The sequence below is a fragment of the Anopheles gambiae genome, assembly GCF_943734735.2.
Source record: "Anopheles gambiae chromosome X unlocalized genomic scaffold, idAnoGambNW_F1_1 X_unloc_11, whole genome shotgun sequence".
In the NCBI taxonomy this organism is placed as follows: Eukaryota; Metazoa; Arthropoda; class Insecta; order Diptera; family Culicidae; genus Anopheles; species Anopheles gambiae.
The window spans coordinates 145,001-152,500 of record NW_026902565.1 but is presented as its reverse complement, the minus strand read 5'-3'; positions in this window follow the sequence as shown (position 1 = coordinate 152,500).

Genomic DNA, 7,500 nt, shown 5'->3' with positions numbered 1-7,500 from the left:
GGCTACTTCCGTGTCAGACGAGTGACTTGACACGGTATGGAGCGGAACACGTAACACTAGTGAGCTTGTCGGCGTGCCTCGTTCTCGACTTGATTGTCTTGATGTGAGAAACGTGCCGACCAAACCAGTAAGCTTACACACCTGCTCGTTACAAGTTGTATAAGTTAATCCGTTTGGGCCGGTTGCCTTGCACATGATGGTGTTGTTGACCATGTTCGGTTAACACGTCGTGTGTCGAGGTGGCCGGCCTTGGTAGTAGGATGTCTTGTGCATGTGACGTGTTGACCTGGTTTGGTCGATGTGTCGTCGTGTACGAGATGACCTACTTACCCGTCAGTTGTCCAAGTTGTATCATGTGTTGACTTAGTTGACGTGTCATGTGCATGGATGATTGGCGTACGGGTCATGTATGGTGCACTTGCTTCAGTTGAAGGGATGTACTAGTACAGTTATATTAATTGTTTATTTCACGATCTGGTCTTTTGGCTGGATCGCGAAAAAAACGCTAAGTCCCAAATCTTGAACTCGAGAGGAGAGCGCTGATGACAACCTTTTGGACTGGAGCTCCCTAGAATTCGGCTTTTTCCTTCTCTAAAGGGATGCACTGTTGTATGAATTGTTTATTCACGATCTGGTCGTTGGATTGGATCGTGAAAAAAAAACGCTAAGTCCCAGATCCTGAACTCGACAGGAAAGCGCTGATGGCAAACATTTTGACTGGAAGTCCCTAGAAAACGGCTTTTTACTTATTGGCATTATGTGGCACGTTTATTGTGGCTAGAACATTAATTATCCCCCAAATGGCACCAACGCTTGGCGAAAGTCTCGAAATACTCCTATCCCGACGCACCAGCAACCGCAACACGATGCAAAATAAATTGCACGAGCTGCTGATACTTGTACCATGCACGGTACACGGTACCAAATTATACCCCTGAAAGTGTGCAATTTGGTGCTATAGTAGGAAATTTGGTTGGGCAAGCCTAGCTACGCGTGTCGCTACGCGTGTTGCATGGTGGTCGATCAGAGGTATGCAAAAGCACCTATCTAGGGGAATTACTTTACGTTCTAGTAGCAAGTTCGATTTTTCGGTCCAGCACGGCAGTAATCCTGCATGCATACACTCCATGTACCAAAAATGTATCAACCTAGGCGTTGCTCAGTAGCTTTTGGCGGCACATGTAAAAAGTATTCGAGTTCAGATTCTTGGAACTTTGCGTATTGTTCAAAACTAATAACGAAAACTAAATTATAAATGGGTAAAAGGCTAGGCGTTTCTCAGTAGCTTTTTTGCGCCACGTGGCAAAAGTATTCGAGTTCAGATTTCTGGGACTTAGCGTATTTTTCAAAATTGATTATGCAAATTGAAGTACAAATGGGGCATTAGCTAGGCGTTGCCCAGTAGCTTTTGGCGCCACATGGAGGAAGTAGTCGAGTTCAAATTTCTGGGACGTAGCGTAGTTTTCAATCATAATAAACCGAATCAAACATAAAAATCATGAAACTTACACCACGTCCCTAGGTTATGCACAAAACGTAACGATAAAGTGCCGGCCAGGTTAGAGGTGCACCAAAATTGTGTACCGATTAGGAAAAGTACTCTATGTTCCTATGACTTGGGTGAAAAGTGTTGATTAACTGCTGGTTAGGATAGACAGTTGCTTATCGTACACATCGCAAACGAACACCCCTTAGTGAGCAGTAGCAGAAGTCGATGGAACAAAGCGAATGCATTACAAACTGATCAAGTAAAATAAGGAACGCTACGTACTAGGACTTCTTTCCAAGAATGGTGTCCGCGACGGGAGGGCAAGCGTCCTTCCCAGGTTTCCCTAGTAAACCTTGTATGGTAAACATACCCAAGCGTGTCCGTAAGCACGCAACGATAGTCACGAACGAGCACATACCTAGGGAAAGTACTCTACGTACTAGGACTTCTGTCCAAGAATGGTGTCCGCGACGGTCGGGCACTGTGACGCAATTACCAAATCCTAGAATCGTACAAGCAGTGTGTACAAACATAAACATTAACGCGTTCGCTCGGGCTGCGCCGTCCGTGTTGAACACAAATGTGGGTGATTATATGAGTGGATAGACAAAAACATGCGTGGCGAAGACAGTTTTCTGCACGATGTGCACATAGCTCATTTCGTCGTCCCGGGCTAATGGAACAACACAAAAATATCGAGTATCTTTCTAGGTTTCTGTTATAAAAGGACAGGCCAAAAGGTGACCGGTTGAGATAAGCATTTTAAGCATACAAGCACTTAATTGCAACTTTTGATACAAAAACTAAGAACGTACACGTAGATTGTATCAACATGGACATCCATGATCGCGTACGCCCGGGCTGCGCCCTCCGTGTTGTACTTTCCCTGATTGGTACACAATTTTGGTGCAAGTGTACCAACATGGACATCTATGAACGCGTACGCTCGAGCTGCACCCTCCGTCTTGTACTTTCCCTGATCGGTACACAGTTTTGGTGCACGGCTATCCCGACCGGCAACTTGTACCAACATCGACATCCATGAACGCGTACGTAGCGTACTTTCCCTGATCGGTACACAATGTTGGTGCACGGCATAGGAAATGGGCTTAAAATGGTCAAACTCAATCCATTTCCACTAAAGATAGTCAATAACAGCTGTGCCGATGAAGTAGGGCACGATGCAAGTCAATGTTATTTAATGAATTACATGTTCACCATACATTTTAGTACAAAATTGCTCGGTCAGACCTACAAAGTGCTATATCTCGAATACTAAACGTCGCAGATGGGTGTCGTAGAACAATTTTAAGTTCGTCTAATGATTCTACATCCGATTCTGGATAGTGGTTTTTCGACCACTTTTCAACATTTTGTGACACCCCGAACCTAGGGGCAGCTCCCTAGCTTTTTTCAAAAATGTGCACCGAACGGGCCAGAGAGCTCGAGTAGTCGAAAATTTTTTTTTTGCTAAAACCCCTCAAAACGTGTCAGGAACGCACCCTAGATGATGAAAAGTGCAACCAGAATGTCAATCGACAACATGCCCGGGGGTACAAATTTGCTCTACGCGTCCCTAGGTAGGGTACTTTTTCATACAAACATCAAAGTGTACGGTGCACAAAGTGCGCGGAACAAAAATTGCTCGGTCAGACCTACAAAGTGTTATATATCTCGAATACTAAACGTCGCAGATGGGTGTCGTAGAACAATTTTAAGTTCGTCTAATGATTCTACATCCGATTCTGGATAGTGGTTTTTCGACCACTTTTCAACATTTTGTGACACCCCGAACCTAGGGGCAGCTCCCTAGCTTTTTTCAAAAATGTGCACCGAACGGGCCAGAGAGCTCGAGTAGTCGAAATTTTTTTTTTTTGCTAAAACCCCTCAAAACGTGTCAGGAACGCACCCTAGATGATGAAAAGTGCAACCAGAATGTCAATCGACAACATGCCCGGGGGTACAAATTTGCTATACGCGTCCCTAGGTAGGGTACTTTTTCATACAAACATCAACGTGTACGGTGCACAAAGTGCGCGGAACAAAAATTGCTCGGTCAGACCTGGTACGGGCCATAACTCGAATACTAAACGTCGCAGATGGGTGTCGTAGAACAATTTTAAGTTCGTCTAATGATTCTACATCCGATTCTGGATAGTGGTTTTTCGACCACTTTTCAACATTTTGTGACACCCCGAACCTAGGGGCAGCTCCCTAGCTTTTTTCAAAAATGTGCACCGAACGGGCCAGAGAGCTCGAGTAGTCGAAAATTTTTTTTTTTGCTAAAACCCCTCAAAACGTGTCAGGAACGCACCCTAGATGATGAAAAGTGCAACCAGAATGTCAATCGACAACATGCCCGGGGGTACAAATTTGCTCTACGCGTCCCTAGGTAGGGTACTTTTTCATACAAACATCAACGTGTACGGTGCACAAAGTGCGCGGAACAAAAATTGCTCGGTCAGACCTGGTACGGGCCATAACTCGAATACTAAACGTCGCAGATGGGTGTCGTAGAACAATTTTAAGTTCGTCTAATGATTCTACATCCGATTCTGGATAGTGGTTTTTCAACCACTTTTCAACATTTTGTGACACCCCGAACCTAGGGGCAGCTCCCTAGCTTTTTTCAAAAATGTGCACCGAACGGGCCAGAGAGCTCGAGTAGTCGAAAATTTTTTTTTTGCTAAAACCCCTCAAAACGTGTCAGGAACGCACCCTAGATGATGAAAAGTGCAACCAGAATGTCAATCGACAACATGCCCGGGGGTACAAATTTGCTATACGCGTCCCTAGGTAGGGTACTTTTTCATACAAACATCAACGTGTACGGTGCACAAAGTGCGCGGAACAAAAATTGCTCGGTCAGACCTGGTACGGGCCATAACTCGAATACTAAACGTCGCAGATGGGTGTCGTAGAACAATTTTAAGTTCGTCTAATGATTCTACATCCGATTCTGGATAGTGGTTTTTCGACCACTTTTCAACATTTTGTGACACCCCGAACCTAGGGGCAGCTCCCTAGCTTTTTTCAAAAATGTGCACCGAACGGGCCAGAGAGCTCGAGTAGTCGAAAATTTTTTTTTTGCTAAAACCCCTCAAAACGTGTCAGGAACGCACCCTAGATGATGAAAAGTGCAACCAGAATGTCAATCGACAACATGCCCGGGGGTACAAATTTGCTCTACGCGTCCCTAGGTAGGGTACTTTTTCATACAAACATCAACGTGTACGGTGCACAAAGTGCGCGGAACAAAAATTGCTCGGTCAGACCTGGTACGGGCCATAACTCGAATACTAAACGTCGCAGATGGGTGTCGTAGAACAATTTTAAGTTCGTCTAATGATTCTACATCCGATTCTGGATAGTGGTTTTTCAACCACTTTTCAACATTTTGTGACACCCCGAACCTAGGGGCAGCTCCCTAGCTTTTTTCAAAAATGTGCACCGAACGGGCCAGAGAGCTCGAGTAGTCGAAAATTTTTTTTTTGCTAAAACCCCTCAAAACGTGTCAGGAACGCACCCTAGATGATGAAAAGTGCAACCAGAATGTCAATCGACAACATGCCCGGGGGTACAAATTTGCTATACGCGTCCCTAGGTAGGGTACTTTTTCATACAAACATCAACGTGTACGGTGCACAAAGTGCGCGGAACAAAAATTGCTCGGTCAGACCTGGTACGGGCCATAACTCGAATACTAAACGTCGCAGATGGGTGTCGTAGAACAATTTTAAGTTCGTCTAATGATTCTACATCCGATTCTGGATAGTGGTTTTTCGACCACTTTTCAACATTTTGTGACACCCCGAACCTAGGGGCAGCTCCCTAGCTTTTTTCAAAAATGTGCACCGAACGGGCCAGAGAGCTCGAGTAGTCGAAAATTTTTTTTTTTGCTAAAACCCCTCAAAACGTGTCAGGAACGCACCCTAGATGATGAAAAGTGCAACCAGAATGTCAATCGACAACATGCCCGGGGGTACAAATTTGCTATACGCGTCCCTAGGTAGGGTACTTTTTCATACAAACATCAACGTGTACGGTGCACAAAGTGCGCGGAACAAAAATTGCTCGGTCAGACCTGGTACGGGCCATAACTCGAATACTAAACGTCGCAGATGGGTGTCGTAGAACAATTTTAAGTTCGTCTAATGATTCTACATCCGATTCTGGATAGTGGTTTTTCGACCACTTTTCAACATTTTGTGACACCCCGAACCTAGGGGCAGCTCCCTAGCTTTTTTCAAAAATGTGCACCGAACGGGCCAGAGAGCTCGAGTAGTCGAAATTTTTTTTTTTGCTTAAACCCCTCAAAACGTGTAGAAAACTGATTTTAGATGATAAAAAGTGCAACCAGAACGTCAAACGACAACTTTGTTGGGGGTACCCTTTTTACTCTACGGGCCACTAGCTTAGGCGCGCCAACAGCGCTTTCCTCTCGGGTTCCCATTTTTTGCCCTCCTGGGATTATGATCATTTACTCATTGCCTACTATAGGGAAGGTACCTTGCTTCGAGGTCAAAAATGAAGATTTCACCAAATCGTAGTTTTAACCTCTATTTAGTCGTAGGAGCATGGTTTGCAGTGTCCGTGGGTCATATAAGCCCCCGTTTGGGTCATACGTCCCCTCCCCGATGAAAATCGTCATATGACTATAGGCCGAACTTATGAAGCAAAAGTGGTGTCTGGTGGGTTCTGCCGATGATCTTAACCTATGATTTTGAGTTTCCACTCTTTCAAAACGTTTCCTGGAGCAGTACATCACGGGTCTACGGACCCAAAGACTTCGTTGCGATGGTTTCAAGCATAAAAGTTGTAACAGCTAAGGGTTTTTAATACGCGTATATTAAATCATTGCTTGAAACTAAGCTTCGTTGTCTTTAAACTCTGCAAGACCAATCGAACTTCTTAGGGAAACTTGAAGGATTCACGCTAAGCCGGTGGTGCAGGGCACATAGCGTGATGAAACCGGGTTTCCCTACCAAATGTGGCATATTTTTTCCCTGAGAGCGAAGCTCAGACCCACGTAGGGGAGAGCGAAGTGGAACTTAAATGTTCAATGCAGCAAATGTTCGCCATGCGGATAAACAAGTTGGAATAGTTCAATGTAGTGTAATGCAAACACGAATCGCAAATAACGATACGGGACCCAGAAGCAATTCTGCGGATCCCTCGGGGAGTGGTGAGTTGATATAAATTAGAGGTGAAAATCCAAGTTGTTCGGGCTCCGGCTCGGCAGCCGATACGAGGTTCCTGTTGAGCTTGTTTGTACATCGCGCAGAGGCGCCGTTCGGTTCTAGCAATGATTCCCGCCACCATGTTCCATGCGTGCAGAGATCCGTTAGAGCTCGTTCAATGTGTCCCGCCGTGATTACGAAAAAGTCCAACAGTTGACTTAGTTGGGTGTGCGTCAAGTAATCGCGCAGAGATGCCGATCGGTTCCTAGCAATGTTTCCCGTCACAAGGTGGTATTGGCACCTGTGCAGAGTGGCCGTTAGCAATGTCTCCCGTATCACGGTGGTGTACCATCACTAGTGCAGAGTGACCGCTAGCAATGTCTCCCGTCACAAGGTGGTAGCCCAGAAGTGCAGAGAAGCCGCTGTAGCAAAGTCTCCCGTATCACGTTGGAGTTCTTCCACTAGTGCAGAGAGATCGCTGAACCGTTCAATGTGTCCCGTCGTGGTGTGCTTGTACCGAGCACGTAGGATACACCTTGCTTTGTTGGTTTGGGATAGGAGTGGTCGCGCAACTGCCTCCACGCCGCAGAGTGCCAGTTCGGATTGAAGGTCAACTTTAGCCGTTCAATGCATCAGTCGGTGGGTGTTCAGATGGCATCACAACTTCCCCTAGGTGCTCAAGTTGGCTGGGTTGTAAAGCATGTACACATGCGCAGAGTATCGTGCGTACTAGCAAAGTCTCCCGTCACGGTGGTTACGCATGAGTTCCATGCAGTGCAGAGAGATCGTTAGTGCGTGCAATGTACCAGTCGATGTGTCGTACCGGCATAC